Source organism: Oxyura jamaicensis, chromosome 10, assembly GCF_011077185.1.
Source record: "Oxyura jamaicensis isolate SHBP4307 breed ruddy duck chromosome 10, BPBGC_Ojam_1.0, whole genome shotgun sequence".
In the NCBI taxonomy this organism is placed as follows: domain Eukaryota; kingdom Metazoa; phylum Chordata; class Aves; order Anseriformes; family Anatidae; genus Oxyura; species Oxyura jamaicensis.
Genome location: NC_048902.1, coordinates 2,455,559 through 2,467,600, shown reverse-complemented (window position 1 = coordinate 2,467,600; position 12,042 = coordinate 2,455,559).

Sequence of the window (12,042 nt, the reverse complement as noted above, 5' to 3'; positions counted from 1 at the left end):
GGAATACTCAGATGCTTTTTTGAACACCATACCAATCAAATTTGTTCTCAGAGTTGCAGTGTCTAGCAGAATGGTAGTGCTGTCTAGCTCATCTCTAGGTTTTATTTAAGCTGCTTCATTGCGATCAGCATCACTAGCTGTTGCGGCATGCTATACATGAACCATCTGTATGTGCATCTCCTGACCCTGCATGCAGAAGGGCTGTCAGTTCACAGCTGTTTGAAGCATTCCCCGCACACTGCCCGGCATTGCCATCGCCCTCGGGGTACTCAACAACCCAGCTGCTGCACGACGATACTTCTGCAGCTCTGATTTCCCAGGAATAGCAGCCTGTGGAAAGCCTTGGTGCTGTAGCTCATTGAACCAATGTGTGGTCGGTCTGGAGCTGAGCTCCTGTTGGACCTGTGCTCGTGCTTTGCTGTGCTCTGCTCCTCCAGAGCCTGCTGAGCAACAACAGGCTCAGCGCCTGCAGTGTTGTCCTCTCCATCTCGCTTAATTTACCATCTGGAAGAAACAAAGCCATGGGAGTTGCACCTAGATCTTTGCCTCTAATATGCAGCATGTTGATTCTTATGGCAAACTGAGAGGTATTGTGTAAAATAAAGGCTGTGATGCATTAAATTAGGAGGGCTTGCAATACCGCCCTGTAGCGTTAGTCGTTGCCACAGATGTAACCCTGCATTAAGAGACCATGCTAATAAAGGCAATACCGCTTCTCCTCAGACGGGATATTAACCCCACGGTGCTCGGACAAATAAAGCCAGAAATTAAGGTGTAATTTTAGCTATAACAAGAAGCCTACCCTAGCCCACAGAAGAAAAACCTGCTTGAGGTTTTTCATCACAGCATCTGCCTTGGATGGCTGAGGCTGAAGTTCCAGCCCCTCGCAGCACCCAGCCCTGCAACCCTCCTCATTTCTGGGGGCACTGCCTTATGGCATCAAGGGTTACAAGACCCACAGCTCTAATGCTCCCTGTGCTTTGTCACCCTTTTCCTGCTGTTTTGGGCAATCTTTTGCAGTATTCCTCTGCTGCTGGCAGGGATTTGAGCCAAGATGTATGTATTGTGGCCTCAGTCCACGAGCAGTGACTTTTACTAATCTAGTAAAAGTGACAGAGTACTTAACAATTTTACAGACCTTCATTTGTATGTCACTTTTTTTTTTTTCCTTTTCTACATCCTGAGTGTGAATTAGGATGCTACTTTCAATGCCAGGATGGCAATTTGGCATCCTGGATATGATGTGCATTATTGGAACAAGGGAAGGCAGAGCCTGCCTGTTTAGATCAAGAGAACACTTAAGAGGATACTTACTGTTCTTCCAAAGTCATCATTAGGCTCTATTAGTGTTTGTTAAGTGGTCTGAGATTTTTAGGTGAGGGGTAGTGTGTTATTTACCTACTATTGCCATTTATATGTAATAGAGAGGAGGGCTGATCTTGTGGTTGAGGCAGAAGCTGCGGAGCCGGGAGAAGTGGCTCTGTGTCACAACTCTGCCAAAGATTTTTTGTGTGACAAGTCATTTAATCTCAGTGTCTCAGTTCTCTGGCTGTAAAATGGGAATAATAACAGTGCCTTGTTCCCAGCTTTTGCTTGTCTTATTATTGATGACTGCATTCTCTTTGGGGGTTAGACTTTCCCTTGCTTAAAGGCTTAACACAAAGAGATCCTAATCTCAGCTACTTTAATACAAATAACATCTACAAAAAGTAGTGCTATTACTACCTGGGCATCAGCATGACTTGTGACATCAATATTGTGCTGACAAGCTCCTTACCTCTCAGGATTTGCTTTGCTCATCTCTGGTCCTAATCCTAATGCATTCAGTCCTGCTGGTGTGGAAAAACATCTTCATGGTTAATACTCCTCCCCCACGAAAGGGACATTACTCTGGTTTTCTGCCCCTCTCTGCTTGTCAGGATGAACTGCTGGCATTATATCCTGCATCCATCACAGCTTCGTTATACTCAAGGAAACCTACAGTTAGTCCTGGAATTTATTTCTCCAACCTGTGCCCGTTTTTAGAGAGTTGCTGCTTTTGAAAAGTGCATTCTCCTTTTCTCGCTCCCGAGCATGTACAGCAGCTTTTCTTTAACGGGGCACTATAACACCAGGTCCCTCTTCTTCTCCGCTTTCCCTGGTCATGTTTAAGAGGTTTACACAAACCCTTCCTTTAACAGCAGAATTAAAACAGTACAAATGTTAGCGTTGGGTTTATCTGTTTTGTCAGGGAAGTGTTGCTGAGGCTCTCAGCTGAGAAGACTGCAAGATGCTCAGTGAGGCCGTTGAGGCTCACAGGCCCCATGGTGAGCACCACAGATGCTGAAGTCTCCTCCACCAGCACCATCCCAGGGTGAATGGACGCCGGGAGCAGGGGCAGACCAGGGAATGGGTCCCACGGCCGTAAACCTGCTCCTGTTTCTGGACGAGCGTCTTGTAGGATGTCAGAAAGCCCTATGTGGTGGGACAGAATCCTCCACAGGCAATGCTTAGCCTGCCCTCATGCAATGAAACAGACTGTAGTAATCCCATCTAGTAACAGGATAGTTTTTCTGCCATTGTCCTTGTTAGCACGAGAAGGAAATACATTTATTCAGGAACGGCTTCGGCTAGCAAGGCACTAAGTGGCAGTGCACTAAGTGGCAGTGAAGCCCACCTACCAGAGCACGTGTTATAGAGTCTTAAAGGATCTGACATAATAGAAATGAAGGCTACCATTAAAGAAAATTTAGGGCCAAGTTAAATGCTTTTATGACAGGCAGAAGTATCATAAATTAAGGTATTTCATAGTGTTTATTACAGTTTCAGCCAAAGGAAATAATAAATGCAATGACTGGCTGATTAAAAAATATCCTATTATTGGCTAAATTATTAGTGGGCAATGACCCTAATTAACAAGGTAATAAACCTAAAGATTTGCTTATGATGCAGCTGTTGAGGCACCATATGCTCCAGGTAGCGTTTGCCCTGAAAATGAGAAGGAACACAAGGTTCTTGAAAGAAACAAACCAAACAAAAAATTGGCTGATGAGAGTCCCTGGGTTACTGGAACTGACACTGCATTGTAGCTTGCAGACTATAATTGTCCTATCAATTTATGGCTTGGGTAATAGGAAAAGGCTACAACATAGTTCTCGTGTAATGCACCGAGCGAATGTGGAGGTCAGATAACAAAGTTCATGCCCAAGCGTAGGTACACTTGCTGTTGTGGAAAAAAAGTCCAACTTCTCTTTTTCTTCTTCCTTCTTCCTTCTATCTTGCATCTAAGTAGAAGGGTAAATGTGGAGTCTCGATTGCCTCACAAAAATACCTAATGCAAATAATTTTTCAAGGGGAGGAAAGAAAGAAACAACTATAATTACAGAATCTAGTGAGTCTGATCTACCTTGTACCCCATCTACCCTTTGGGGGATGTCTCCCTCGCAGTCTCCCTTTTTCCTACCATTTATTTGTGTAGGTTATTCTCTTTACTTCATAGTCTGATCAAGGTGATCATGGCATGGTTTGTACAGTGCCTGGAAACAACTGGACCTATCCTAATTAATTCCTTCTACGGGTTTTCTTCAGTAGTTCGTCCCGAAAAGCCCAGAGGAAACTTGACAGTATGGAAGGCTAAAATGCAGGCTTGCTTCTCTGAGAAGCTCTAGACATGTGTTTGGGGAATTTTAGAAGAGCCCAGAAGTGGCCTCTGAGTTTGTTGATGTACTTTATCTTTAGAAATAATGGCAAACTTTAAAAAATTTGTACAGGTTTATAGATTGAAGTAATGGCTGATTAATTTAATCAGGCTTGGATGTCCAACTATCTGATTTGCATGTTTAATCTGGTCATCAGGTGTCTAAGGGCTGTAAAGTGCTCCTGTACTTACTGTGGGTGCAAAACTGATGGATAAAAATTAAGGTCATTTTCTAACATCAGGCTCAATGATATGCAGGGCAGCCTTCAGGCAGCAAAATTAATCTTGTTCATTCAGTGGGGCAAAATGAAGAGTGCCAAAACATCTCACTGCTTACATTATTTTAAACCACAAAATAACGTATAAATATGAAATTCTTTGTTTTTTTCTCTGCCTTCTCATTTGCTCAGAGGGGAAACAGATAAGCCTGCAGTGTATTGGCTATGTGCTTTATTTTTTAGTCATTTTGTCATTTGGAATTCTTTTGTGAAATGATCAGGGAAAATAAAGACTTTTTAATGTAATCGGTATTTTCAGCTTGACGTGGAGTAACAGAACAGCAGTCCCCCGGGTGTCCAGTACCTGAACCAAATTTCACTGATGCTGTTGGGAGTTTCCTAATGCTTGCGAGAGGTTTTGGAATAAGCTGTCAGTGGCCTAAAATGAAATGCTTAGCTGAATGTTAGACTTGGCGATGGAAATTTACAGCTTTATTGTTGTTCACAAATTTACCGATAAATGTAGATGTTTTTAAGACAAACTCTTTGGGATCTGGGTCATGTCTTATATATAAAGTAGTCATGTGGTGTTTTTCCCCACGAACATGCCCTACAAAACAGCATCAAAGGCAAACAGGTATTTTCATTGTACGAAATGAAAATTGTTGGCAAAAATCCGTTTCCTATGTTGCCATCAGGCATTGCTTGTTCCGTGAAATTTTTACTGCTACTGTGATTATTCAAAGGAATCGCCATAAAATATACATGAATTATGGCCAGAAGTCACCCTTAGTATTTGGGGCTGTGATCAGACATGAAGGTTTTACGTAACACATTTTATTGGTTTCAGGACCTTGCATATGACTCTGAGTAGGGGTGTCCCTGCTGCATCCCCCATTAGTAACCCGGGCACGGTGTATTTCCCACACCTGGTAGCTAAGGCTCTGTTTCATGCTAAAATTTAGAGGCAACAGAGCATCATCTTCTCCATCATCTGTGTGTGTATGTGAATATAAGTATAATAATGGTTGAAAAGCTTTCATGCACTTCCTCCCTCTGCTACCTCCTTCCCCAGTGATTCAGTCACTTCATATTGTAATACTTTGTTGACTATTGATTTTTGGTTAAGGTTGGAGCCCAGTACAACTGTATGAGCATTCGTTGGCTTTAATTTGATGTTATGCTGCTGCCTTCCATTCCATATTGACAGGCATCCTCTTATTTTCAGATTGGTGTCCATTCACTGATGAACGCGCACTAGGGGGATCATGACCTTTTCTCTTATCTGGACAGCTCTTGGCTTCATGAACATTTTTTGCTGCAGGGTGTTATTAACAACAGGGTGATAGAACAAAGAAATGAAGCAATGGGAAGCACATCAATGTATGAAATTTGCTTTATTAGGAATCCCCTGAGGTCAGAGCAGTCCCTAATTACAGAGGTGTTACATCCCTTCTTGGAATAACAAACTATATTTTTAGAAGTAACGAGAACATGATTTTGAAATCGCTGTGTGGTCATCCTCCCACTGTACAGATGCTTGTTAATTCACATGTCCCCACATCCTGATTTTGAGAGAAACATACAACAAAAGAAAAACTAGACTCCTCTGAAATTTACCAATTGAGTAAAGCATCACATGCTAACAACAGATTTCAATGTATGTATTTTGAGTCTAGAGCTTTCCTGCTATGGTATTTCAGTATGTATAATCCAGTCCATTAATACTCTTATGCAGAGAAAAGGCCACAACATATTAGCGATGTGTCTCTGAATCTCTTGCAGTATCTGGATGCTCTGTTCAGATAAATACTGGGAAGTATTTTTGCTTATAGAAATCTTGTCTGAGCATGCCTGGGAGGTGAGCTGGCAGGCTGAACTCTAAAGAATAGGCCATTGCTGGTAATTCCCAGATTCTTGGTTCCATCTTGATGTGACTTCTTTAGGAATATCCTATTTTAATCTTACTGCGGTCCTCCTGCTCCCAGACATCTCAGACAAACGGTAAAATGAAAAGCATCCAAAATGCATTCCCTCTGCATGTACATGCTTATTACAGCCCACCCAGCTATTAAAACAGGCTGAGTATAACAGAGCTCATCTTATCCTGCGCAGGCTGGCCACGTTCCCAAGACAGAGGTGACCAGGAGGCCCCTGTGCAGAGCATGTAACCTGCTGATTACCCGGCTAAGCAGCCCTGATGTTCCTGCCACAGCATCTGACCCCGTGTGTCAGATGTGCCTGCCAGATTAGCCTTTCTTAAGACTCAGTTTGCAGATCTAAAATCAAATGCCAGCAATGAATTAAAAAAATGTAAACACCTTTCAAAAACACAGGAGCCAACATCCAGCTCTGTGAGTACCCCACGAAGCGCTGATTGCACGTCTCTTGCTCAGTCCTGCTTTTTGCCCCTTCCTTCTTGCCTCGGGTTAGGCAGTACCGCGTGTAGCTGGGGTGTGGCAAATGGTGGCGGCTCGAAGGGAGCAGGCTGTGACCAGCTTTGCCATCTTCCAGGGGCTATGGAGCAGCTCCGAGTCCACGCATCCCATTGCCCTCTGTTGGGCTGATCCAGCACTACTCTCTTCCTGAATCAAACGGCTTATCTGATGTTGGGGAAAGCAATTCTCATTCAGAGCAGGGCCAGATCTCAGTGCCTCTTTTTTTGTGACCTTCTAGAGAAGCACAATAAGTGGTAAAATGACAGCTTGAGTTTAATCTGATGTTAGAGATATGTCTTTGTAAAATTGGGAAATCTTTTAGCAAGGACATTTTAAATTCTTCCTTACATCAGGGTTTACTGAAAAAAAATACATTCCCATGCCATTGTCTCCTTCATTATCTGGTAATTAGCAATGGGAAGGGAAAAACAAAACCAAAAAAAAAAAAAAAAAACAAAAAAAACTTGAATTGATGAAAAGTTTTACGGCAGTGTTCCTAACTGTGTTGTAAATCGAGGTTTATACCATCTTCTTCAGCTTCTAAATGCTTTCTCTCAATAATAAACAGATCGTAAAGGATGGAAGTGCTCCCTCGTGGTTCAAAACTTTGACAGTAATGTCGGTCACTGCTTCACAAAAATATCTGAGCATTCGTCAGGCCGCAGGGTAAGTGAGAATAATTTTGGAGCCAGGTAAGTAGGACCCTCACCTGGGTTAGGGGACAGAAATTCCTCTGCATGGCTTAACATATGCTTATTTACACAAGAGAAAAATGTTTTGAAAGGTGAGATCACAAACCTCACTTGAAAAGACCCTGTGAGACCAGCTTGGTGGCTTTCCGGGACAGTTCTGTGGTGCCGCATGCACGTGGGGAGCTGCCTCTGCTCGCCATCTCGCCCACCCACCTGACTTCTTTTTCTCTAAGGCCTTCTTGTTCTGAATGCCAGGGAAAGAAAGATTTTGTTTCTGGTCAAAAGAAACATTTTGGTCAGCCTGAATTTTTTGAAAATGGGAGTAAAAGATGTAATGTAGAAAGAATTGTGGTGCTATTTTAATAAATGATTAAAGACAGTGTGTCAAAAAGGGACTCGCATATGCGAACCTTGCTCTGTGATCATTATCCCTTTTAAGGACCCTAATATTTTTTTCTACATGATATATGCTTTGGATTGCGTTACAGGCATTTCCTTCTCTCTAACAATAATCCAGTCAGCCCAATACAAATCAAAGGAGACACTTAAGTGGCTCACTCCCTTTTAAAAGAAAAAATATACCAATAAAAATATTTTAGGCCTTTAGCCCCTTTCTGCCCCAGAAGCTTCTTTTAGACTCCTGCCTCTCCCCAGATAGTTGTTTATTCAATATTAAGCTCCGCTTTCCCAGAAGACCAAAGCATTCCCATTCACACTTCACCAGCAGCCCTGTGATTCAGTAATGAGGATGAAATGCTTTCGGGATCCTGTGCTCATGGCAAGGGGTAGCAGGCTGACACTAACCAATCTACTTGGTAAGAAGATGACTTTGTTCAGCCAAGAAATATCTCTTACAGGGCTCCTAAAGCCCACCCTAACTACTAGGGAGAATGCTAATTGAAAGATGAGGGTGTAATTGTACTAGACAAGTAACTTTTATTGAGTAATTTTTCAGTGTTAGGTGGGCAGAAACAGCACAGAGTCTCCTATTAGTGCTAAGGAAAGATGCACAGCTGAATCCCAGAACCTGATAATGAAGGTTTTCCTCTTCGTAGCAGTTAAAACGCATGAAATGCCTCTGCAGTTAAATTGCAATTAAATGCTTTCCTTTTGTATGTGGCTGACAGATTTACAGAACATTTTTTCCTCAGATAGGTTACTTGGAGCTCTGTGCACCTGTGCGCACAGCACTCACTGGTGTCCTTCAAAGTAGGGAGGGAAGAGCACACATACTCCTGTGCTGGAAAAGAGCCTTAGGTGGCTGATCCCTCAGATAAAAGAAGTGGCCCTAGCACTAAAAGGGAAGGAGGCAGAGGATGTACGATACCTTCTGTTGTAGTACGCCTGTATTGTGGCATGAAAGGAAGATGGAGACAGCAGGAGAAAGGTAGCGACACTTCACAGTCTTTCTCTATTAGGGTTTCTCTATTAGGTGAGATGGTCTGAGTTAAAAACGGTCCTTTGGATTTTGCTTTTAAAACCATTTGGTAGCAAGATTGTAATGGAGCTAGGGTATGCTCAAATCTGAAACCCATTCTGCTTAGCGCAGTACACTCTACTAAACCAGTGCCTAAGACAGCAGACTTGAAATTTTACCTTGAAAATGCAATAGGACCTTACATCCAGTGTCCTAATAACCACACGAGCACGGGCACTTTCAGCTTTCTAACATAACTCAAGCATCAGCTGTGTGTTCACCTTTGAGGGCTCAGGCCTGCATCTGGAGAAACCAAAGCCCTCCAGCCCTGCGCAGAACGGCCACGTCCCGCTAGGCTGGGGCACTCCGCAGAGGCAAGGAGCAGAAAAGAATATCTTGTTCCTCCCCAAGTGCTGGCACTGTGTGTAGCAGCAGCCTGGGTGCACACGGAGACAAGCTGCTCTCCCGAGGGGTTTATAACCCACACAGGCAGAGGGGACCAGGTGGGAGCCTGCTTGGATCTCACTGCAGGAACCTCACGGGCCAGCAGGGCTGGTGGAGCACAGGAACACGGTGGTACGCAGGGGTCTGCCCACCCGCACGGGTCCCACAGACAATGCACAGGGTGCAGTCATCCTAGGCAGCAGTTACGTGTGGAAAAAGATATGTCGGCTGTTCCCAAAGCACTGCATCGCTGTGTGCTACAGCAGAAGGAACAGAAACACACTTACTCTGTAGGTGTAATCAAGTGGTTTCAGCATGGAGCGGGAAAATGTCCGAATAAGAACCAGACCGGAGAGAGCATTCCCCTCTGTCAGAAATAGCCACAGGAACTACAATGAGAGCAGCTGGCAGAGAGGCTAAAAATAGTGCCTCCCTAGCACCAAGCCTGCAAACATTCTATTGAAATATTGGCTCAGCACTGATTAACTCCCTCCGCTTCGTACCGCCAGGTATTGAGCCATCGCAGCTCCAGTGGCCTTCCTAGCCTCACTGCAATATGCAGTGTGCCTTGTTAAAAGGAAGACTTGAGGTAGCCAAAAAACAACGCGTTTTCTATGCAAGAAAACTTATGAAAATGCAGTGTTGTGGGATTTGGGGTGTGGGCAGGGGATAAATCCCCCACAGCCTCCTGACAGGCTTGTGCTGGGGATCCTTCTTGTGAACGCTGAGCATCTGCTTAGCCAAAGCTGAGGGAGCTCAGCATCTTGTGAGGCTGGACTTGTCACAAAGGGAAAAGGGGCTTCTATAGCAGCTACCTCAGCATCTTACAAACAGCCTTAAAGCTGGTTTTCGCTAAGAAATGGAAACGAGGGATAGGATGTCTTCTGTACTTACCCGAATCCCTGTTATGGACCAGGGCATGGTGATAGGAGATCCTGTGTGTTGTTTTTAATCCATGGCCAAATGAATTGCTGGTGCAATTAGTTTAGGTGTAATGCAAATAAATAATTAAATTAATTTGGTCCAGCATTAGTACTGACAAAACCAAGAGTGTTGGTCTTAAGAACATACCAATTATATCTCCTTTTCAGATCAAATCTTCTCTTACTTTTTTTTAAATCCCGTACTGACACATTACAGTGCAATGCATGGGATACTTGGAACTTGTAGGAGTTGCACTGTCCCCAGATTAACATGGGATCTTGAAGAGCTCTTCTTAGAGCTCACCAAGGATGGCTTCGCACAGCCTCTTGTGCTGAGCAGAGGCAGTGACAAAGCCTCAGCTCCCTGCAGAGCCGAGGCACTCCCTGCTCGAGGGGCAGGGGGAGGTGTTGCACTCTGTGCAGGGTGTTTCCAAGCCAGGTCTGTGTCAAGTTTTCTAACGAAGCCTGCATACGGTTTGCATTCGTTTTGGTTTCTGTTATAAATGTTCAGCTTTCACAAGGACTGAGAAGAGGCAAAAGTAAGTCTGAGTTTAGTGGCAGGGAACCAGGGGATGAGAGCATTTGTGACTCGGGGAGAGGGTTAAAAATAAAGCTAACTCAGTAACATCTGGGCCAAAAACTTCTTGCTGAAGCATGAGATAAAGGCATTTGTGTATGTTGGCAGCAATCTTACACCATTATGAAGATGGCCAAAAATCTTTGCAGTGATGCAGCTTTCTAGAAGTTCCTGAAACAGGGCCCAGTTACTTTTCCTTGGCTTGTGAGTCACACCTTTCCGTTTGCTAGCCACCTCCTTCAGGATGATAAATCCTTCCAGGTTCTGTGATTTCAGAGAAACTCAAGGACAGTCGATGCTCTGGAAATATTTTTCATAGCTCTCAGTATTGAATTAAATGGTTGCCAGGCTGGCTGATAATGGGTGTCTTGAAAACCTATCCATCTGCAGCTACAGGTTGTAAATATTAGCTGCTTTGTAGTAATTACTGAAAACACAGGACTTCCCCACTATTCTGCAGCTGAGCAGGATGTAAGGCAACTATAAGCAGGGTAGCTGGTCTACCCTGAAGCTGATTTGGTTGCCACAGCTTCCATTGCTGCAGTGAAAGCAGCTCCTCAGGTCAGCGGCGCCAGCACCCAGGAGCTCTCAGCCGGGAAGAGGCACACGTACCCCAACCCCTTCTGCTCGTGTCTCCGTGTCAGGCAGAATCAGGCTACATGGCTGAAGCTGTATACATGATGTCTTCTGACATCATAATTGCAAACGGTATTTTAGAGCACGTTTTCAAAACCAGGTCTTTGCTATTTCATACAAGTTTTGAAATTCAGCCGTGACAAAGGTTGGAGGGTTTGCATGCTGATAATTTATATAAAATACATCAGGCTCCAATAAAACTCAAGTACATGTATGAAATATCTAGCCTCCTTTCCTAGCATCAAATTAATCATATCCATCATTTTCTCTAAACCAGCTAAGAGCTTTGTTTTTTGCTAGTCTTACTTTTGCCTTACTGCTGGTTCCTAGTGAAAGTTGTGGCAGCCACCAAGGGGTAGCGTGCCCTGTGCCGGTGTGTGTACGTCATGTTTATGTACACCGCGGTACCTACAGCTCCTTATCAGAGCTGAGATCAGTAGAGGAAGCAATACAAAGGTGCGTGAGTCAATAGATGCTGTGCTGAAAAGGATTGTTTTGTGGCTATGAGGTGCTTGCACCTTGTCACACTACAGAAACCACTGCACGACTGCTACTTTCGAACCAAGTGATTAAATACCAGGTTGGAGGTATGACATTCATGCGACATCTGTAACATTCTGTTGAGCTTGACTGAAACGGTTGAAGTTCTTGACCGCAGTGTGTCGCACAGTGAAAATACATAATGAAACATGCCACCTAGGGCCTCCGCCGCATTCGTCCTGCACCTGTACGACCTCGCCAGAGAGGCCCGCTGACACGGCTGGAAAATGAAATTAAACACAGGCATACAAGGGTTAAAAGTAAAATAGTCCCTCATATCTCAGGTAATTTACACGTTAAAGAGCACTGTGGAATGAATTACGATGTCATGTCAGAAGCCACGCTGCAACCCCAAATCTGCCAATCACTCTAATGCTGAGTTTGTGGGGCCTTAGATGCAGGGGCCTAGCCAACGGCCCCGGGCAACATCCATACTTATTAGACAACATGGGCCCCAGGGAGCTTTTCAGAGCATGGCCCT